Genomic DNA, 23,923 nt, shown 5'->3' on the forward strand with positions numbered 1-23,923 from the left:
CCCCAAGGACCCAGTTTCCTGGATGCTGAATTTCTTTTTGTCTTGTTCCCTCGTTTTAGTGGTAACATCCTCCAGGAGCTTCCTGAAGCTGAGTGAAAAAGGAGGTCAATTTTCAAAACGGTGAATGTCTGAAAATGTTTTATTCCATCTTTACTCGTGATTAATAGTTTATGAGAGTAGAGAATCCAAGGCTGGAAATGCCTTTCAGTTAGAATTGTGACAACATTCTTCACTGGACTTGGCTCCTGCGGCTGCTGTTGAGAAATGCAGTGCAATTCTGATTTCCCTTTTGTGGGTTCTATGTGGTTTTCCGAAGTCTATTTAGTTTTGTTAATTTTTATTCTCATACGTACCCGTGTATGCTAAAGGGAATCCATTCTTATTTACAGGATTGTCCTATTTTAAAGATCCTTTCCACTCGATTTTCACAAACCTGGATTGTACTGGTAAATGATCTTCCCTCCCTGAATTCGGTTGAAGGCTTATACATCCTGGATGCTAAGTGGAAAATAACCAAAACCCCAGTTTGCACATCTGTGCACTTGAAAGTTTGTAGCTGGACCCAGTCCTTTGTCTGGAGCTTGGGAAGAATACTGAATTTGGTTGCTAGGTGGCAGTGTTCTTTTACCAAAAAGATGGTTGTCAGAGTCTGCAGGTCCCTGTCTGAAGGGGAAAGGAAAACCCTGCCTCTTCATTAACAGCTTTTCACCAGACTTCCTGGTTTCAGCCCACAGAGAGGCACCAACCAGCACCATCTGCAACTGCCGGGCTGGAATGATCAAACAAAATTTTTTTCCCTGCCAGCTGCTGTACATTGCCAAACGGGGCAGTGGTCAGTATAAAGTACACGGTTGCTTCCAGAAACTAAAAATCTATGCAGGGACCAGAGTCTGTCTCGGGCTCTAGTAAACAAGTGATAGAATCTCACTTGTTCAGCGATTGGTGGTACAGAGTTAAGTTCACAAAAAGATCTCTAGCATTGCAGGTTCAAAACATCTGTGAATGGTGTGCCTAAGAATTATAAGTTTCTTTCACTCCATTACCAGATACAGTTGCCAGATTTGGCAAATAAAATTCAGTTAAATTTGAATTTTAGATACACAATGAATTTTTTAAAAGTCGGGTTTATGGAGGTATAATTTACATACAATAATCCACCCCTTTTAGGTATACAATTCTATACATTTTTACAAATGTGTACATTGTGAAACTATTATCACACTCAAGATATAGAATATTTTTCTCATCCCCAGAAGTTTCTTCATGCCCTTTTTTAGTCAATCCTTCACTTACTCTCTACCCTTGTCAACCATTGATCAAATTTCTGTCTTTACTAGTATAAGCTTACCTTTTCCACTTGTAAGTGGAATTATACAACACATAGCTTTTTGTGACTGACATTTTTGATTTACCAGTTTTGAGATTTATCCATGTGTATATAGGTTACAGTAATTGAATGTTTTTTTTTTGTTTTGTTTTAAATATAAGTGGGCCTGGGGTGGAACTTGGAACCTACAATTTTTACAAAAACCTTTGGTGTTCCCCACACAGGTGATTCTCAGATCACACTTTTTTGTTGTTGTTGTTAATCTTCACCTTGAGGATATTTCCCATTGATTTTAGAGAGTGGAAAGGATGGGGGGAGAGAGAGAGAGAGAGAGGGGAAAAAAAATCATGTGAGAGAGACACATTGATTGGTTGCCTCCCACATGTGGCCTGTCCAGGGCCAGGGATCAAGTCTCCATCTGGGGTACCTGAATCAAACCCATGACCCTTCAGTCCGAGGCCCAGTACTCTATCCACCGAGCCAAACCCACTAGTGCCTGTAGCACACTTTCAAACAACAAAGATCTGAAGCAGTGGGGTCTTGAGTATCCTTTAGAATCTGCTTAATTCAATCAAGTTTCTACCAGAAAAATATCCAGAGAAAACAGTAATTTCACACAGTTTCAGGAAGTTGCATGATTCACCAAAGCTCATGAACCCATGACCCTGGGGTTAAGATCTATAGTGTTATCCTCTCATGTGCTATACTGAAAGCTCACGTCTTACACAGACGTGAGAGGCAAACAAGTTCATTTCAGGTTCTCTCACCCCGGGTACTCATCATTTCCCCACACTTCTCAGCATAAGGGAATTTCTTTTTGCCTTTCCTTAAGATATGATGTCTTGCAATTCTGTTTCCATTCCTATTAAATGTTTACTTATTAAAGCAAAAATGAATGAGCTATTTATATATCATAAAAGCCAGACAGTTGTCATAAAAGACTAAAATTGCAAAGAAATTAGAAAATGAATAAGAGTAAATGCATAGTCCTACACCAAAGATGAAGTGAGATAATTTTGTTTGTCACCATTTTTTTTTTTCTTTCACATTTGTGATAATAATGGAATGATGCCTGAGTCCCACCCCAAATATTCTGATGTACTTGGTGTGTGGTATGCTCTGGACTCAGCATTTTTCACAAGCTCCTTAGGCGATTTATTAGATGTTGCAGAGTTTGAGAGTCACTGCCACACGAGCACCTGCCATAACTTGTTCTTCGCTCTTTCTATATTCTCAGTTGGTTGGGCCATGTGGTATGGATTTAAAAAAAAAAAAAAAAAAAAAAAGCCCATTGGGAATTAATTATAATCATAATTGTGCATCAACATGAAAGGGAAAAAATATTCTAATTACTGGTTCATTCTGAAGGGATATCTACAACTGGCCATTCATGCCAAAGGATAGGGAAGCCTTGCTTGAAGGAATAAGAATAGGTCAAAATTGGAGAAAATTACAACAGGAATTGTTAGATTTCACCGCAAACCCCTGGAGTAGCCTAAATTGTTGTGATTAGTGAAAACTAATCATGGATGAGTAAGCAAGAGAAACAATGATGACAACAAACAATGATGACAACAAAACAATTATTAGGTCTTCCTCTTCAAGGGAGCATTTTCCATAATTTTTTTTTTTTTTTAACAAAAAGGTCGGGAAACAGTTTTATTCTCATTTATTAAAATAATGTCTGCATAGGGTTCTGTTTGAGCAAATCAACCCCTCTTGCATGTTGACAGATAATAATGTGAAGAAACATAAACATAATTGCATATGTCAGTGCATATCTCTGAAAGACAAGGCATTCATGGACAGTCTCTCCCTTCAGGACCTTCTAATCTCATAATGGGGAGGAGATAAGCACATAAAGCACAAAGCAGTGGGGTGGGAACCTGGTGGAGGGGAACAATGGAGGGGGGGAAATGAGGAACATTTGTAATAATATGAACAATAAAGATTTATTAAAATAAATAAGTAAAAAATAAAATAAAAAATAAAGCACAAAGCAGGGAGGTGAGTGGGTTAAAAATATATCCATAAAAAAACTTAGGGAGTTCAAAGAAAGATAAGCCTCAGATTCCAGCCCTAACCCTAAGGGCTTTTGAACTATGGTGGCAGAACTTCAGGCTTGAAATACACAGGTGTAGGTTTACATTGGTTGAATATTGTTTTTGCTATTAATAAAGGGCTTTGTTTCCCATTTGGTTATTATCTTTAATAATACAAGTGTAATTGCTAATTAGACCAGATGGCCAAACGACCTTCCTGACAACATTCCAGACGACCTTCTGGACAAAGCTAGGGCTTCGAGAGCCCTTTGCATGAATTTCGTGCATTGGGCCTCTAGTATTGATTTTAGAGAGGAAGAGAGAGAGGTAGAAGCATCAATGATGAGAGAAAATTATGGATCAGCTGCCTTCTGCATGCTCCCTGAAACCCAAGCCTGTGACCTGACTGGGAATCAAATTGTGACCTCCTGATTCATAGATAGTAGGTCAACGCTCAGTCACTAAGCCACATCGGCCAGGCTCCCAGGTTATTGCTTCTTGTGTAGGATTCTTGGATACTTGGCAATGGTGGTATCATAATAGCATAAAAAACTTTTGTTCCCCCAACCAGGTACATTGTGATACATCGACCAGCTGACCTACCGGGGATGTGCCCGCAACCAAGGTACATGCCCTTGACCGGAATCGAACCTGGGACCTTTCAGTCCACAGACCGACGCTCTATCCACTGAGCCAAATCGGTTTCGGTGTATTACAGCTTTTTATTCACTCATCTACTGATGGGTACCTGGGCTGCTTCCAGATATTAGCTATTGTAAATTGCTTAAACTGATTCCTGAGGACTAGAGAACATGAATTTATGAGGCATTTGGAATTTAAATTCATAGTGCTTGGCATGGGTAGGTTGGCCCTAGAATGTTAATTTCAAATCTAGTTTCTCTTTATGTTATTTTGAAGAGGATTGAAGGGGAAGAAAATTACTGTGGAATTCAGCTTTAGATTCATGTAGTTTGTCCTTGGGTCCTAGAATTCACTACCCTGACCCTGCATCGTCATGGTTTCTACCAACAGAGGCCTCTCACTGGTTCTGACTTGTTTATTGTATAAACTTAAATCATAGATGTGAGCCAAGTCTGTGGGTTTGACTGTGGTGGGGTGGGGTTGAGGAATGGCATCAAGGGCAATTTTGTTCTAAACAAATATTTAAAGAGAAATGGAAGCTCTTATTAGTCAGGTTGATGTACAGAATAACTAAATGAGATTATTAAAAATCTAAGAGCTGAAAAGGAAATTTAAAAGCTTGTACTTAAACACTGTACCTCCAGACTCAGGTTTGCTTTAAACCTTGAAAAGGAATGTGATCATCTTACAAAATAGTTGTTGGTTTTACAGCTTGAACAGAAAGAATATGAACATTTTTTTTTTCTATTTTCTTCTATTTTCCTTGTCTACCACCATTCCCAAGAAAACACTAAGTGTCTGCTATGTTCTTTGACTGTCAACAGAAATGTGGTCTGACTTATGCTATAGGTTGGGATTTAGAAAAATAACTTTGCTTGGAAATGAACTGCTGTCATAACTTAGTATTTACTTGTATTTCATTGGTGTGGGCTGATCCATTTATGTTATTATATATTCTGCTAACTCTTACGAACCTCAGAGGAGCAGAGAGGTGAGAAAAATGACTTTATATTAATACAATTTTAGAGGGTTTGGAGGGAGCTCCACCCATCCCAGTGGAAGATTTTTAGGCCACAGCTGTGAAAAAGGGAATTGAGACTCCATGTGAGTGAAGCAACTCCAACTGAGAGTGAACAAAATAAGAAATGAGAATAATTGACTCTAATTTCTTTCAGGCTTAAATTTCAATGAAGGGAGGGGGATTTTGTTTTAGGACTTTAATTTCTCTAGTCAATTAAATGGGAGAAAATTCACATTTTTTAATTTGGGGGTATTCTTTATTGTTTTGTTTGAACTCATGGTATGAACTCTGACAAGCCATTTTGAACATCATGATTTCACGTAGGGGATGAAAAAGAGAATAGAAAGCGAATTTCTTGTTTTATTAGTAACTTGTGGTCTTTTAGTTCATATAGTGTGGTGACTTGTTTTAGAGGCTTTGGGGGATAATAGTTAAAATAAATTCCAAGAGGGTTCTGAGGAAAAGTGATGAAGTGATTGATGTTGGGGTAACTACTCAGTCTGAAGGAAGCTCCACTACTTTAAAATATGTTAAATGAATAAGTAGGGTGACTAACTTACTCTGAGCTGACTTAGGTTTTCTTAGTTTTAGTATCTCAGGAACCCTTCCCATCCCTGTGTTTTAGTGTGGTTTATCCAGAGAAACAATAGGAAATCCTATATAATAAAGAGATGATATGCAAATTACCATCACTCCAACACACAAGATGGCTGCCCCCATGTGGTCAAAGATGGTCGCCTCCATGTGGATACAAGATGGCTGCTATAGATGGCCATCAGGGGAGGGCAGTTGGGAGGGACCAGGCCTGCAAAGGAGGGCAGTTGGGGGCGACCAGGCCTGCAGGGAAGGGCAGTTAGGGGAGGAGGAATAGGCCTGCAGGGGAGGGAAGTTAGGGGTGACCAGGCCAGCAGGGGAGGGCAGTTAGGTGTAATTGGGCCAGCAGAGAAGCAGTTAGGCATCGATCAGACTGGTAGGGGAGTGGTTAGGGGGTGATCAGGCTGTCAGGCAGAAGCAGTTAGGGGCAATCAGGCAGGCAAGCAAATGGTTGGGAGCCAGCAGTCCTGGATTGTGAGAAGGATATCTGACTGCTTGTTTAGGCCGATCCTGGTTCGGGCCTAATTGAGCAGCTGGTCATTCCTTGAGGGATCCCAGATTAGAGAGGGTGCAAACTGGGCTGAGGGACATCCCCCCTGCACAAATTTTGTGCACTGGGCCTCTAGTTTTATATATAAGAGATTGGCTCACATGATTATGGAAGCTAAGAAGTCCCACAATCTGCCCTCTGCAAACTGGAGGTAGTTCCAGTCCAAACCTGAAGGCCTGAGAACCAGGAACACTGATGTTCATGGGCCAGAAAAGATGGATGTCCCACCTCAAGCAGGAGGGCAAATTTGTCCTTTCTTGTCACTTGTCCTGCACTAACCAGTTTGGCCCAGTAGATAGAGCATCGGCCTGCAGATTTGATTCTGGTCAAGGGCACATGCCTGGGTTTCAGGCTTGGTCCAATGTGCAGGAGGCAGCCAATGAATGATTCCCTCTCATCATTTGATGTTTCTATCTCTCTCTTCCTCTCTAAAATAAATTTAAAAAATGTAGTATATCCTATAGAATAAAAGGCTAATATGCAAATTGTCCCCTGGAGTGGGAGTTTGACTGGGGGGCGGCGTTGGCTGACCAACTACCCACGGCCCCTCCCCTGGCCGGCCTGGCCTGATCGGGGCCGGCCAGACCCCACCCATGCATGAATTTGTGCACCGGGCCTCTAGAGTGTGTGTGTGTGTGTGTGTGTGTGTGTGTGTGTATGTGTGTGTATGGCCATTTGTCCCAAGCCATGGTCCTGTAACACCTTTTGGTGGTGCTTTCTAGGCATCCTAATTCTCCTTATTTTCCTCCCACATTCTGGGACTATCTTCCCCTCAGATTCTGCAATTCTGACTGTCACTCTTCTTGATTTACCAGTTTGGCTCTGTGGGTACTAGAAAGTAGCTTTCATTTCCCAGCCAACTTCACACTGTTAATACATTGAGTCAATACAGATGTCCTGTTCTGTGGGAACTTTCAGACCCCTGCTGAGCATCTGCTCCCTTGGGTACTGAGAGTAGATTTGGTCAGAGAAAGGAAAGAAAAGTACAGTCATGTGGGATAAGCCGGATTACCTCCCTAAAGGATGCTGGACAAATTCCATGGCAGATCACCAGGAGAGGGCTTCCAGGTGCGCTAACAAGCTGCTGCTCCTCTGACTATGCAAACACAAGAACGTCGGATTCTGACAGCTACCTGGCACCACGGATTTGCCCTCCAGAGCAATCTGATTCTCTCATAACATAAGTAAATAGCAACAACAACTAAAGTCAATGCAAATAGGAAACGTCTGGAAGGAAACACAGCAAAATGTGAACGGTGATTTTCTCTTAGCAGTAGAACTAAGAATGATTTTTACTTTTTAAAAATCCCTTTCTGAATTTCATGGCTTAAAAAAAAAAAGGTTTTAGTTTAGAATCAGACAAAGCTGTTTCAAGTTAAAGGCAATTCAATGCCGATAATGGGTAATATGCTGATTTAGCTTGGCTAGAAAGAAAACCTACTGATTAGCTGGTATAAAAGAGAAAGAGAGAGAAAAGCAGCCATTTCCCCAGCATTGGTTATTAGAATGTAGCTTCCATTATAAGGCTATACAATATAAGCTTATTATGGATGTATTTGAAAGATACTCAAGACTGCAAGGAATGGAACATCTGACTAAAAGTAGCTTAGTCATACTTCTCCAGAATTTGTAGGTATGTGGCACACGGTTCAATTTCTGTGTGATTCATTTGGCCTCTCCTCATGGTCCCAAGATGGCTATAGCTCCAAGCAACATGCTTTCTGGTGATGGAAACAGGAAGGAGAGGGTTTCTATTTTGTTAAGAAAGAATGTCTTTCCAAAAGCTCTCCCAGCGCATTTGTCTCAGTTCCCATTGGTTCACTTGTCAATTCTCCAGCAGCAATGGATGCTGGGACGCTTCAGCCTGGGGTAAAAAGCCTCTCTTTACACAAAGAGGCGGCTGGGGCACATGGCTGTGGGATAGGTGTCTAGGAGTGTCTGCACAGTAGAGAACTTGGAGGAAATACAGAGAAGAATATATTCAAAACTTTGAAGTCCTTTATAAAATTCTTTATAAACACCTAAGATTTCTTGACCTAAAGGAAAAAAAACTGTCAGATTAAATTTACTTGGACATTTTTATACTGCAGATAGCTACTAACTGTGTATCACATACAAAGCATTATCCCAGGTGCTTTTAAAAACAAGAAAGTGTGCTAAGGGAAGGAAAAATATCTACTACCTGCTTACTATAATTGGGGCACTGTTGCAGGGGATTTAAATATATCATTTCTCTTACACATTTAAGAGAGGGATTATTGGATTTGTTTTACAGATGAGGAAATGACAGCCTCCAGGAACCAGGCCATCATCACACCTTCCCCTCTTTAAGCCCCTTCACTCCAATCCCACACCTAGCAATGCTCTTTAAAGGGGAAAACCACGACCAGTTTACACAGGTGTACACAGAATATGACTAAATAAAAAACACGGATTTTATGCATTGATAAAAGATAGTGGAGGTAAATATGGATGATCTCAAAGCTCATTAGGTTCTATTTATTTTCCCTTTAGAAATGTTAATGGTGTTTTGAAAGACAAAAGAGCTTTTGGAAATTTTATAGAGAGCCAAGGTAGGTGTGTTTTTGCTGTATGTGAATAGTTTATTTACATATTTATGTTGTGTCAATGACTTTTTTAAAAAAGGAGCTATCACTATATATATTTAACATTCCTATAAATTCATTAGCATGTTGCTATGTCCCATTATTAATACTGTAAATTATTTAGTTTGATGAACAGTTTAAAGATATACATTTTCCAGTTTAGTAGATACAGTTGTTTAAAAGATTGAAGCATGTTATTTTTCCTCTTAAAAGGCCTAAATGTGAATTATAGAAAATTTTCAAATTAGAGAAAAATTAGAAAGAAGGAAATAAAAATTACCCATATCTTATATTATCCAAAAATAGCCTCTGAATTTATCCAGAATTTTAGTTTTTATCTTAATACTTTTGACTTTCTTAGCAAAATAATATATCTATAATACTTATGAAAATAGCCATCTTCTCCCCCACAATCTACCTCCCTATTTTTGTTCCCCAGAGGCACTCATTCTGAATTATTTTAGCTATTTTTTTCTTTTCCTTTTATTTATTTTAAATTAGGTATTATCTATTGACTCACTCCTATGGAAGATGAACATTTATATTTGTTTTCTTCCAACTTTTTGCCTCTCAAATACACACATTTCCTCCCACAGTAATGCCACTAGAGTTATGTTACATCTCAGTATGTATATTGAATATGGATATTATTGTGATAGTTCAAGTACTATTCATCACTGAGCCATACGGTTACCCTGGATTACATTTTCTTTATTGTGTGACTTTTTGTGTTAATGTTGCAAGCTTGGCCTTGATTTTCTGCTTGCTTCATTTTCTATGTTACTATCATTCTCACATTCTCTGAGAGAGGTGTATCTGAATCTGTTTTATTAAATCTTGAATATCTGTTCATTTCTTTTTAAACTTTGTGTGATATTTCTTGGTCTGGAACATATTTTTCACCCATTATGTGGAGTGCTCAATAGGCCCTTCCACTCTGAATTTTCATTCTGCATTCATGGAAATTCTTCCTGTATAATTCTTTAATAATTCCCTCTGTACTTTCTCTGTTCTCTCTTTCTAGAATGCCCATTAGATATAGATTCAGTTGTCTGATCCTCTCCTTTTCTTACATTTTTTTTTCTCTCTCCAATTTTCTACTTCATTATTTTTGTTCTAATTTCTAGAAAACATATCTCACTTTATTCTCCTACCATTCTATTGATTTTTTATGTCTCCCCCATTATATTTCTGATTTCAGTATAGCATCTTGACCCCCTTTTGGATGTAATAGCTTTTTCCATATTTCTGAAGATTAAGTGATTTTCAGTTTTCTTCTGGTTCCGGTATTGCCTATTTTTCTTTGGGGTTTATTTTTATTACAACCTGTCTGGTCTCTATACTTGCTTTTAGGGGTTGTCTCCAAATGGCTGGCAATCCTTGGCTTTCCAACCACGTTAATGAATGAGGGCCTCAAAAGCTGATTGGAAACTCTCTTTGCAGGTGATGTTGGACTGTCCTAGGAGACAGTGTGGCTATTTTGTGAAGAAATCCTCAATTGTCAATATTTTTTTCTTAAGCTAGAATAAAGAAGAATCCAGTCTAATATTAAAAAAATATAGGATCTGGCAAATTGTTTTCTTTTCTTTTTTTTTTAAATCCTCGGATTTAAAAAATATATATATATAAAATTTTTATTGATTTTTTTACAGAGAGAAAGCGAGAGGGATAGAGAGCTAGAAACATCGATAAGAGAGAGTCATCTATCAGCTGCCTCCCATACATCCCCCACTGGGGATGTGCCCGCAACCAAGGTACATGCCCTTGACCGGAATCGAATCCGGGGCCCTTCAGTCCGCAGGCCGACACTCTATCCACTGAGCCAAACCGGTTCTGGCGCAAATTGTTTTCTTGAAGTTGAGTGGGAGATACTGGGTTCATCACTTAATATTTCTCTTTTTTCTATTACTCATCATCCAATAATTTATCTGAATACCTAGATGTCTTTTGGTTTAACTCTCTTGTCAGTAATCTTCAATCTTTTGTCAGGGATTGTCCCCTGGTGTGTGAGAGCAGCAAGGAGCCCTAGAGGTTCTAAATGTTTCTAAAGTAGACTTTGTAGCAATTCTATACTTCCATTATCAAAGATAATCAACTTCACTAATTCTTGAGCCTCTCATGGGTGTGAAGGCATGAAATGGCTTTCTTCTCTCTTTCCCCCTTATTTCTTTAGATTTTCTCACTTTCCAAGTCAGTTACCACTTATATATCCATTTTCAAGGATATAAAATTTAAATGACATCTTTTATTCGCTGGTATTTCAAATGACATTTCCTTTGACCTCTTAGGTTTATTCTGTTTATTTGTTTATTTGTTTTTTTGTTTAACAACTCTTTTATTGTCATTTTACTGTATTTTTAGGAGGGCACCAGGAAATGTTTGCATTCAATGTATAATGTTTACCCAGAAGTTGCATCTAATATTCTATGCCTTTGAATTTAGGTTATATAGCTGATCGTATTGAAGAATACAATTTAGTATTCTACTCTTTTTATTTTATTTTTATTTTTTGTTAATCCTCACCCAAGGATATTTTCCCAATGATTTTTAGGGAGGGAGGGAGGGAGGAAGAGAGGGAGAGAGGGAGAGGGAGAGGGAGAGGGAGAGGGAGAGGGAGAGGGAGAGGGAGAGGGAGAGGGAGAGGGAGAGGGAGAGGGAGAGGGAGAGGAGAGGAGAGGGAGAGGAGAGAGAGAGGAGAGAGAGAGAGAGAGAGAGAGAGGAGAGAGAGAGAGAGAGAGAGAGAGAGGGAGGAAGGGGGAAAGACAGAGAGAAACATCAATGCGAGAAAAACACATTGATTGGTTGTCTCCTGCACAAGCCCTGGCCAGGACCCAGGCCAGGGAGAAGCCTGCAGCCAAGGAATGTACCCTTGACTGGAATTGAACCCCAGACCTTTTGGTCCACAGGCCAATGCTCTATCCACTGAGCCAAACCAGCTAGGGCTATGTATTATTTTTTTGTAGGCAATTTTTCAAGATAATATGTCAACACTTTTTAAACACTAGGATGATATTCATATAACTCATTATTATTTCAAGTATAGAGCTTCTAATTTAATAAGCCACCCCTCTCTCTTTCTCTCTGGGTCTTTCTCACTCTCTTTTGCTGTGTTTGTGTATGTGTGTGTGTGTGTGTGTGTGTGTGTGTATGTGTGTGTGTATTACTTATGCATAATGATTAGGGGAAATGCTACTGAGTAATGTGAATGTAGGCAGACTATCAAGATAACCAGTCATCTCACATTTAACTTATGCTTTTATAAATGTAATGCTTATGTTCTGTGAAGAGGGAGAAAATGAACTTCATTAAACATTAGGAAAAAACGGATCTTTTATCTAAATAAATTAAAAGTAATTAAAAGGAATCATGAGTTTGTTCTTAATGATATGGCAGTAGTAAATCCTTTTAATTCTACTGTCTTGCCCACAACACAGAGAGCCTTTCATCATACTGAGCTAACTTTCTGGGTTTAAGCAAAAAAATCTAAAGAGAAAGTGAAGGCCCTGTTTTTAAAAAATATATATTTTATTGATTTTTCATAGAGAGGAAGGGAAAGGGAGAGAGAACTAGAAACATCAATGAGAGAGATACATTGACCAGCTGCCTCCTGCACCCCCCCCCCCCCTCCACCACCACGGGGGATGTGCTTGCAACCAATGTACATGCCCTTGACCAGAATCAAACCTGGGACCTTTAGTCCACAGACTGACACTCTGTCCACTGAGCCAAACCAATTTCGACCCTGTTTTGTTTTTCAATATCTACATTAGTCAGCTAGGATGCTTAGATTCTAATATCAATGGTGTCTGGTGATGAGTGGACATATTGCTGGGCTTAGGTACTTTAAAAATTTATAGATTTCTGAAACTACTTTTGTTTTCTGTTCTGACTGCTTTTTGTATACGACAGGGTTGTAATCAGCTTGGCAGTACTTGGTCCTTTCATATCTGATATTCAGTCACACACAACCAGCTATTTTTTTCATTCAGATATGCACATTTCTCTTTCACACGTTTTAGCTATACTCTCAGGAGGAGCCAAGCATGCTAAATTATGGTTACAGAAAATATATTGACATTTTCAAAAATCATTAAGTTTCAAAATTCTAATCAATAATACATAAGCTCTATTTATATTTACAGACCACCCACAATTACAGAAAAAGCTGCTCTGAATCCTCCATTACTCCATTTGCATTACCATATCACCTTTCCTCTTAATCTGGAGGTTAGATGGTTGTTGACCATGTTGCCTGCATATTGCTGCCCTATTCTTCCCGTGTGAAATAACAGAGGGCCTGGGTTCAGGGAAACACAGCAGATAATCTTCATCTAACTATGAGGCATGATTACCCCAAACCAGTTACATACATCCTTCCCATCAGTACAATGGATTTGGTAGACATTGGGATGAAATTAAACAGAGAGGACTAGATGAGGTGAATGTTATAAGAGAATATAATATAATAGCTAGGAATAAGTTTAAGCAAGGAGATGAAAGACCTATACATTGAAAACTGTGAGACATCAGTGGAAGAAATGGAAAAGGATATAGATAAATGAAAAGATACCCCATGCTCATGAAGTGGAAGCACTAATGTTAAAACATCCATACTACCCAAAGCAATCTACAAATTCAGTGCAGCTCCTATCAAAATTCCAATGACCTTTTTATAGAAACTGACAATTCTAAAACTTACCTGGAATCACAAAAGCCTTCAAATAGCCAAAGGAATTTTGATAAAGGACAAAACTGTAGGTATTACACTTCCTGATTTCAAACTATATTACACAGCTATAGTAATCAAAACAGGGTAGTACTAGCATAAAAAGAGGTACATAGATCAATAGAACAGAATAGAGAGCCAAAAAGCCAAACTCATTCATGTATGGCTAATTGATTTATGAGAAAAGAGCCAAGAATATATAAGGGGGAAATGAGTCTCTTCAGTAAACAGTGATGGGAAAATTGGACAGCCACATGCAAAAGAATGAATCTGGACCACTATCTTATACCACACAAAAACTAACTCAAAATGGACTAAAGATTTGAACACAGACCTAAAGCCTAGAAGAAAACTCCTAGAAGAAAGCATAGGTGGTAAGCTCCTTGACATCTGTCTTGGTGATAATTTTTTAGATTTGACACCAAGAGCAAAAATAAACAAATGGAACTCCATCCAACTAAAAAGTTTCAGTAAAGAAAACCATCAACAGAAATGTAAATGTAACCTACTGAATGGAAGAAAATATTTTCAAATTATAATATGATAAGGGGTCAGTATCCAAATATATGAAGAGCTCATTCAATGCATTATTAAAAAACAGTCTGATTTAAAAAAAATGGGAAGAGTGTTTGAATAGACATTTTTCCAAAGAAGATATAGAGATAGCCAAAAGGTACAAGAAAAGGTGTTCCACATCACTTATCATCAGGGAAATGAAAACCTAACCCACAACGAGATCAGGATGCACAGAGAGACTGCAGGGATGTACAAGCACAGAGTAAAGACCGTGTGAGGATACAGCAAGAAGGCAGCCATCAGCAAACTAAGGAGTGAGGCCTCAGGAGAAACCAAACCTGCTGACATCTTGGTCTTGGGCTTCTAGACTCCAGAACTGTGTCAAAATAAATTTCTGTTGTTTAAACCACTCAGTCTGTGGCACTTCGTTATGGGCGTTCTGGCAAACTCAAGAAAAATCTTTCTCTCTCCATTCCCATTTGACTCTGCCAAATCACTGAGTGAGCCTCCAGACTCCTTTGCTTCACTAAGTAATTGTCTCCCTTAATTTTTACTTGACATCCAGGCCTGGACTCCTCATCACAACTAAGCAAGATGAGGTCCTCTCAGAGAAATTGGAGATTCCGGGAGAATTAGGGAATCTCCCCAATGTGGGCATCAAGGGCAGAAAGGTACAGCCTGCAAAGGTAAGCTGATAAAGCAGACACCCAGAATTGAACAGGTAAAGGAGACAGGGAAGCTTCTGAAAGGTTTCCTTTTTCTAGTCTAATAGAACTTTTTCATGGGCCAGCTGCATTCCACATAGTCTTAGAGATGGCCTGGTATTCTTATTACAAAATCTCCATTTCGATTACGTTATCTCAAGTTGGTTTTTATGACTTGCAACCAAAAGAGTCCTAAATAACTTAAGTGCAAAGAGTGGACATTCATGGGGTGAGGCCTGTACAGAAGATGTGAGAGGACTCCTGACCCTGGACCTCACTCCTGGCACACCCAGAAGTAAGAAGAGATAGCTTTGGTGGGGTCAGGAGATCTTACATGAGCAAGTAGGCAAGATGAGTCAAATTCGAGTTATTACTGAAAACGTGATCTCATTTGTACTCATAGCTTTAAAGGCCTGGGGAAATTTGAGTAACAGAGAATTGAATTACAAAGAAGGATAGGAACCTGTGACAATAGTGTCAGGCAAGTCAAATTGGGATTTAAAAGAACTACTAAAGAAAAGAAAAGTCACTTCAGAAAGAAACACAAGATGAATCTGCTGGCAGTGTGTTATGAAATGGTTGGCCAGGATGAAAAATACGTTTTCCTAAACAAAACAAAAAAAAAAAAGTTTTTTAGGAAGAAATTGCAAAGACGAAAAGGAACCCAAGGGAAGGCCTCTGGCCCAGCTGCTAGTAGGAGGGGTAAAGGAGGCAGCTCATGCTTGTTCTAAGCTTGCCAATCCCGACCTAAGTCTGGGCAAGGCAGACCCAAAATCCATAATGGATGGTTCTGTAATGGGTTGAAGAGTAGGACAAGTGCTGGAGACCTGGCTTGGGAAGGCAGTAGGGGCCCAATGCACCAGCTAGAAACTCAGTCCCAGCCAAGGACCCAGAAGCAGCTTGTCCCCATAAGATTTCCTCTGGCCCAGGAAGTGTAAGCAGAAGTGGCATGTGTTGTTTCCAGACAGTTGCTTTTAGACTCAGAAATGGCTTGCCATTTCTTCTTTTTCTCAACCCTGAGATTAGCAGTGTTCCAGATAGAGGTGTGCCATCGCCCTGAGTTCCAGGGTAAAAGCAATTTGAGCAAAGCTGTACTGACTTACAATGAACATGAAATATTATGAGAACTAAGTCTTTGTGTTTCAAGCCATTGTGATTTGGGGACCATTTATTGCTGCAGCATAACTTAGCCTTTGCTGACTCATAGGATCCATAGCACTGAATCCATACCACTGCAGGACCCATAGCACTGGAAATGAGAAGAGAGCATGCTGGTCACCAGGAGGAAACTGCAGGCTTCAAGGCATGGCAGCGAAACAGTATTATAGGAAGTACTAAGGTAACCCCCAAAAGCTCAGGAGCCAATTTAAACATGAGACTTGCCTGGAGAGAGCAGAGTGTAAGAAATCCCTTGGATTAGCAAGTATATTATTAATTTTTACTCCAACTGAAAATGCAATGAACTGATGACGTCTGGTAACACAAAGGTTATATTAATGAAAGGATTTGAGGGGATTTTGAAATTTTGTTTTCAAACTAGGTTCTAAGCCAAAAGGTAAAGTGAGGATTAGGCTGACTTAATTGAGAAAGAAGACCAAATGAAGAGAAATTCACACATACTAGCTGAAACTACTATTGGTTTTGGTTATCGTCTTTGAATGTAGAACTCAGGATACAGTGCTTACTGCTAATCCGGATGATAGGCTCCTGGGTGTCACCCCTTTTCACATACTGTTTCTGTCTCTATTAGAAAAGCCAGTTCCAACTCCCCACTGAACTAAAGTCTCCAGTGCAGCCTTGCTTTGCTTTATGAAGCTCCCTTTTGGGGGATAGGAAATCTGTCCCCAAACCTTTGCTTGGGGGCATGGTCCTTGTTTGCCCCAGCACAGATTTCCAATCTGCTATCTGCCTGCCTCCTGGGTTCTGAGTCTCCCACATTGGCCTTGCTTCCAGGCTCACTGCTCACTTTTGACGATATCAGTAGCATCTTGGGATCTTCTGGATTCCTCACATTTTTTTTTTTTTTTTTGCTGGCCCGTTGCCTGGAATAAAACAGAGATTGTTGGGACCTCACATCACCATGCTTTAATTGCCAACCTAAGACTCTGCATTTACCCCAACGTTCCTTCAGGCTACCCTGTGCTGGGCCTGCCTGAGTAGCTCCTATGCCCATTCTCTCCTCTCCTGTGTCCAAGCTGTGCGCAAAACACCTGGGCATGTCCAAATCAGAGTGACAACTGGTGTGAAAGAAAAGGAGATTCCATCTTCAAAATGATCTCCACTGTTTTCATGGGTGATCCAAAGCAACAGGAAAGAATCCACCGGGAAGGTTTTGTAGGCAATCTCAAACATGGTCTTATGTGACTCCAAGATGGGGAAAATCTAGCCTGGCAGGTGTTTCTAAGAAACAGGCCTGGGGTGTGGTCTGTCCTACCACAGGAAGCAGCTGTCTATCGCAGCTGCTAAAAGGCTTTCAAAGGAAAGGAGGTATTAATCCTCCCCTAAATTGTCTTTACCTCTCTGTATCTGGAAGAGGTTGTGGGCTGTGGCGTGTCAGGTTGAGGCTGGCCAGGAAGGCTAAATTAGAACTTTAACTTGAGTAATGCAATGAAGTTCACATGAAGTTGGAGGGACTGTTCTAGATAAAAGGAGAATAAAGAGTCATGAAAGCCAAATGCAATGTAGAATCCTTTGTTTGAGCCTAGAACTAAAAAAAAAAAAAAGCTAAAACGGCATTCTTTTGAGTTATAGGAAAATTTCTTATGGTTTGTATATGACATTATTAAATTTATTAAATTGCAGTTAATTTTATTAAGTGAGATAATGATATTGTGGTTTTGAGAACAGTGTTCTTATCCTTAGGAGATATCTGTTGTTATCCTAAGATATTTAAGCATGATATTTTTAATTTACTTTAAAGTGGCTCAAAAATTAGATTATATCTATATCTATATCTATATCTATATCTATATGTCTATATCATTTATCTATATCTATATATAAAACCTAAGTAGACCAAACAACCAGTCACAATGACATTCACTGACCACCAGGGGGCATGCACGGAACAGGGTGTCGGCAGAGCACAGAACATGGCGGGTGTTGGCTGCAGTGAAATGGTGGAGCAGGTGAGCAGGGGCGCCAGACCAAGGTGAGGCAATGGTTGCTGTTATCAGGGCGAGCCTCTGGTGGTTACTGAAAATTTTTTGCTCTGAGCCATGGTCCCTCTCAGAGCTCGCACCTGCTACCAGCTTTATCCTTGCTGTCACACGCTGTTGGCTGCTCAGTGCCATTGGGGTGCAAGTGGCAGCTGCCACCCTGATAATCCTTGGGGGCTTCTCCACCTCCCCCTACTCCTAAGGGGTGATCGGGGCAGCAGCCACAGCTCGCACCCACTGCTGGTGCTGGCCCCACTCCCACTGCACTGTCAGTGGTTGCTAGTGGGGCCGATACCATCAGTGTGAGTGAGCAGTGGTGGCAGGACTGGGGTTGCTGGCAGACAGGGGGACTGGGAGCTGCGGCAGGAGGGGCTGGGCAGGAGCGCAGAGGATGGGCCAATGGGCCGAGACTCTCCCCTGTGCCCACCGCTGTGGCAGCCTCACAGCACATAGTGCCTTTCAAGGTGCACGAATTCGTGCCCTGGGACCCTAGTGTATATATATATATATATATATATATATATATATATATATATATTATATAGATAGATATAAATCTAGGTAAAGGTATATAGGTACTTACTGTGTTAGTCTTCCAACTTTTCTATAGGTTTGAAACTTTTATTTTTTAAAATTATTTTTTAATATATTTTATTGATTTTGTATAGAGAGGAAGGGAGAGAGATAGAGAGCTAGAAACATCGATGAGAGAGAGTCATCGATCAGCTGCTGCCTCTTGCACACCCCTTACTGGGGATATGCCCGCAACCAAGGTACATGTCCTTGACCGGAATCGAACCCGGGTCCCTTCGGCCCCCAAGCCGACGCTCTATCCATTGAGCCAAACCGGTCTTGGCGGTTTGAAACTTTTAAAGAGGAAATTTTGTGGCTACAAACCATTCAGGGAAGAGGCAATTATATAAGGAACTGTTGTAGAGGAAAAGGATCAGACTTATTCTGAATGCCTCCTGAGAGCAGAGGTAGGATCTAGGCATGGGAGAGACCAGAAAAATAGATTTTTGGCTTACACTAAAGGAAACTGTGTAATAAGACCTCACATAGTGGCTAGAGCTGGCTCTAGTAGCAGAGAGAAGACGTAATTTTAAAAGTGACAATGTGCTTCTTTTCCGACAAAACACCAAATGGCGGATGACGCCGGGGCCCCGGAATAGGAAGTGGCGGTGGCTTCCGTGGAGGATTTGGCAGCGGCCTCCGGGGCCGGGGTCGGGGCAGGGGCTGAGGCCGCGGAGCTCGTGGAGGCAAGGCCGAGGACAAGGAGTGGATCCCTGTCACTAAGCTGGGCCCCCTGGTCAAGGACATGAAAATCAAATCCCTAGAGGAGATCTACCTATTCTCTTTGCCCACCAAGGAATCTGAGATCATTGACTTTCTCTTGGGGGCATCCCTCAAGGATGAGGTGTTGAAGATCATGCCTGTGCAAAAGCAGACCCGTGCTGGCCAGAGGACCCGGTTCAAGGCATTTGTCGCCATTGGGGACTACAATGGACATGTTGGTCTGGGTGTTAAGTGCTCAAAGGAAGTAGCCACTGCCATCCGCGGAGCCATCATCCTGGCCAAGCTCTCTATTGTGTCCGTGCGGCGAGGCTACTGGGGAAACAAGATCGGCAAGCCCCACACGGTTCCTTGCAAGGTGACTGGCCGCTGTGGCTCTGTGCTGGTGCGCCTCATCCCTGCTCCCAGGGGTATGGGCATTGTCTCGGCCTCTGTGCCCGAGAAGTTGCTGATGATGGCTGGTATAGATGACTGCTACACCTCGGCCAGGGGCTGCACTGCCACCCTGGGCAACTTCGCCAAGGCCACCTTTGATGCCATCTGTAAGACCTACAGCTCTCTCACCCCAGATCTCTGGAAGGAGACGGTGTTTGCCAAGTCTCCCTATCAGGAATTCACTGACCATCTTGTGAAGACGCACACCAGAGTTTCTGTGCAGAGGACCCAGGCTCCAGCTGTGGTCACCACATAATTAATTTTATACAAGAAAATAAAGTGATGATTTAAGCCTGCTTAAAAATAAATAAATAAATAAATAAAAAATTAAAGTGACAATGTGTTTAACATGTCACAAAAGTGACTTAACATGATCTTTGGATTTTTTTACTACCTGAGAATGATGAGCAAAATTAAGGGGGCTGCTTGAATTTTAGCCCAAGAGCAAGGGAAGCATATCCCCACTTACTAAAAAGTGTTTTTTTTTTAATTAGTAAAGAGTAAAACAAATTGTTAAATAGGGCTTGTTCAAAAATACTGAAAGAACCTGTCTAACCTTTACACATACCCTGTTTTCCCGAAAATAAGACAGTGTCTTATATTAATTTTTGCTCCCAAAGATGCGCTAGGTCTTATTTTCAGGGGATGTCTTATTTTTCCATGAAGAAGAATATGGTACACATTTATTGTTAAATGAAAATAAAGGAAATTTATTACCTGTATAAGGTATGGTAGTACAGTAGTTGTCAACACAAACCAGACAAACTTTGAATCCTACAGTATTAAGGATTTACTCATTTATTCAGTGACAATCATGTCATCATCTTCTGGAACATCATCATAACAATCCAATTCCTGAATTTCCTGGTGAATTTCTTGTGACTCCATTTCTTTCAGAATCAGGACCAAATCTCTCATGTTTAGCCTGGGGGGGGGTGTGCTTATTTTCGGGGGATGCCTTATAATATATTTCACTCAGAAGGAAACATGTAAATAGGTTTTATTTTCAGAGGATGTCTTATTTTCGGGGAAACACGGTAGTAGATTGTAGAACCAGCAGTGTAAGAGATGACTTGACGTGGTGTATAGATATTGCACCTCATCCTTATGAGTAGCTCAGAATGTCTTATATGCCTCATTTTCGCTCTGTCTCTTAACCTCTCACGTCTGTGGGGACTCTGTATGTGGTGTTCCCAGTTACATCTGTAGGTAGTTAAATGTGGTCATTTTTCTCTTGTTACTCTATCTCATGTCTATTTGATTACTAGACCAGCTGGAAGAACCTAGAAGGGGAAACTTTCTTCCTCCCCCACAATACCCATCTGTCAAAACTGGAAGGGAAATATTACTCAAGAGAGTGTTCAAAGGCACATGTCTAAATAAATGCAACATAATACAAGTGAAAAATGGTTCAGTCTTAAATATCCTAAGTGTTCAGGAAACATGTACATTTAAAAACTGATTGCTTTTTTTTTTTTTTTTACTTCTCTGTGTATCGTATTCATCACTGATTTCCTTGATGAAGAGTTTAGCAAATGCAGAAATTGAATCTTAATTTTTGAATGCTTTGATTGCTTCTAATTGCCTTTTGTGTGTGTGTGTGTGTGTGTGTGTGTGTGTTTTGTGTGTGTGTTTCAGTTTAATACCACAGAAAGCTTTTGAATCGTTTAGCTCTGGAAACATAAGCCCGTCACTTAATCACATAATGAGTGAATCACTGGCATTCAGGCAAGCCAGAAAACCTGACCTGGAAGTATCTTTCTGAGGCTCAGCACTGGCAGAATGATCTGTATTCAGCAGCTCCAATCATTCCCATCCTAGTGGAGATGCTCAGGATGCCCTCACAGCCAGGCATTTCCAGCCTGGCATAGAAACTCATCGCCTCATTCACAACTGAACATTCTGGAGAATGGAAGAAGCTTTTTGTTTTGTTCCCTTTCTGAAACAATAAGGGACTCTCAATGCCTCGTATTGCCAGCTTTCTCTCCTGCCTCTCCCCACACCTGGCAAGGGGAACAATTTAATGCAAAGGTAACTTTAAAATGATATGTACTGAAGGTTCTGATTAGCTATTAGCTTAAGAATGCACACTTCAGAATTAGTCCTGGATCTAAATCCAGATTTGTTACTTTTAGTTTCACGCCCTGGGAAAATTATTTACTCTCTCTGAGCCTCAATTTCTTTTAAAAAAATATATCTTATTGATTTTTTACAGAGAGGAAGGGAAAAGGATAGAGAATTAGAAACATCAATGAGAGAGAAACATCGATCAGCTGCCTCCTGCACACCTCCTACTGGGGATGTGCCCGCAACCCAGGTACATGCCCTTGACCAGAATCAAACCTGGGACTCTTGAGTCTGCAGGCTGACGTTCTATCCACTGAGTCAAACCGGTTAGGGCTGAGCCTCAATTTCTTCATCAACAGAATGGAGGAAATAATTTCTACCTCAAATGATTGTTGTAAGAATCAAAGAAGGTCATATATAAAGCACATAGCCTAGTTCTAGGCACACAGTAAGTGCTCATGAAATCGTAGCTATAAATGTTGTTGCTATTGTAGTTTCTATTTCTAAGTTCTGTCTGCTAATTATTCTGTACTCCCAACAATCGTTGAAATCTTTGTATCTCATCAGTGGAAGGAAGTTTAAAATTGTTGTCTCCCGTCGAAGCCTGTTTGGCTCAGTGGTAGAGCGTCGGTCTGCAGACTGAAAGGTCCCAGGTTCGATTCCGGTCAAGGGCATGCACCTTGGTTGCAGGCACATCCCCGGTAGGGGGTGTGCAAGATGCAGCTGGTTATGTTCCTCTCTCATCGACGTTTCTATTTCTCTATCTCTCTCCCTTTCTCTCTGTTAAAAATCAATAAAATATATTAAAAAAATTGTTGTCTCCCAATTCACTTAATTTACAGATAAAGAAACTCAAGCATCTGTAAAATATCTAAGAGGTCACTGACTGTCCAAGGTCTTATGGAATGACTGGCAGAAAATGGCCAAGAATTATATAGTCTCTTGATTTTTAGACCAGAGTTCCTTCTGCTCAAAATACTGAAGTATTTTGGTTGTTCTTCAACATGTGAAGAAATCTTGCTTTCATATTTTTCTGATCATTTACACTTTTCTAGCTTGCTAGCATGTGAACTTTAGTCTAACCAATATACTTATATGAAAAAAATGGGAACTGTGCAAAATAATTAAAAGGTGAAAAACCCACTTGGAATAAAAAATAGTACAAAACAATTAGCAGAAATTCACATGCAAAGAAATATTGTAGCATAATGACTTTATGATAAATGATAGACAGTTTTCTTTCTAACTTTCTCACTGACTTTTTTTTCAGAAAAAAAATTATGTTTGATGGAAAATCTAATATATACTCTTCATGCATTTATCTGTGTCTATATTACAAAAATTTACTTAAGAAGTCTTTCTTTCTTTCTAAATATTTCAGGTAAACAAGAATAAAGGTTTGGGAGAGGGAAAGGAGGAGCGAGACCTGGTGCTGCTTTTGCCCCGTGACAGGAGGGAGTTTACCAGGAATCAGACGATGGCTGCCTCTCTGCCGGGTCATGGGCATAGCCAGAAGAACTTCCACTACAACTCAGAGCAGAAGAGGGATTACCAGTAAGTGAGTGATTCTTGCTGAGAGCTAAGACATTCCACTGGGAGTTGAGGAATTGTGCTATTTCAGCATTACCTCAATCTGTGCTCTTGGGCCTCTAGCCTCTTGCCTTGAGTGTCACAGATCACCCTCACCTGGGATGGCATAGCCCAGGGAGCCTACTGGACACATGAGAACTGTAATAGCACTGCTGTGCTTACTTTTATTCCTGTTTGTGTAAGCAAAATGGGCTTACAACAACTATTATAATACAAGTAATATGAAACTGCTAAGAGTGAAAAACCAAGTCTTCCTGCCTTTTTCACTTGACCAGATGTCTTGGAATTCTTGTACGTAATAAATGTAAATCATCTCATGTTTTCAATCATCATATAGGATTCCACCATATAAATGTATCATATTTAACTTAACCATTCTCTAATTGAAGGAAATTGCTGCCCTTTTTCAATTTTTCTCTACTATAAATGAAGTGGAAATGACTATCCATGTTTACTTATTTTATGAACATGTGTGGATATTTTACAAGAATAGATTCTGAGAAGTAGAGTTAAGAACTCCAAGGATATGCTTATTTTAAATTTTGATAGATATTTCTAAGTTATCATAAAAAAAAAGTGTGCGAACTTACAATCTTATGAGCTATATATGAAATCACCCATTTCTACCAGTATGAGAACACTGGTGTCAATC

At 40.2% G+C, this 23,923-nt stretch overlaps 1 pseudogene; it reads left to right on the plus strand.

Annotated features, from left to right (window-relative positions):
• The first annotated feature begins 19,028 nt into the window (after positions 1 to 19,028).
• Positions 19,029 to 19,886, plus strand: LOC118716461 (annotated as a pseudogene).
• Positions 19,887 to 23,923: the final 4,037 nt, after the last annotated feature.

This window comes from Pipistrellus kuhlii, unplaced genomic scaffold (genome assembly GCF_014108245.1).
Source record: "Pipistrellus kuhlii isolate mPipKuh1 unplaced genomic scaffold, mPipKuh1.p scaffold_m20_p_12, whole genome shotgun sequence".
In the NCBI taxonomy this organism is placed as follows: Eukaryota; Metazoa; Chordata; class Mammalia; order Chiroptera; family Vespertilionidae; genus Pipistrellus; species Pipistrellus kuhlii.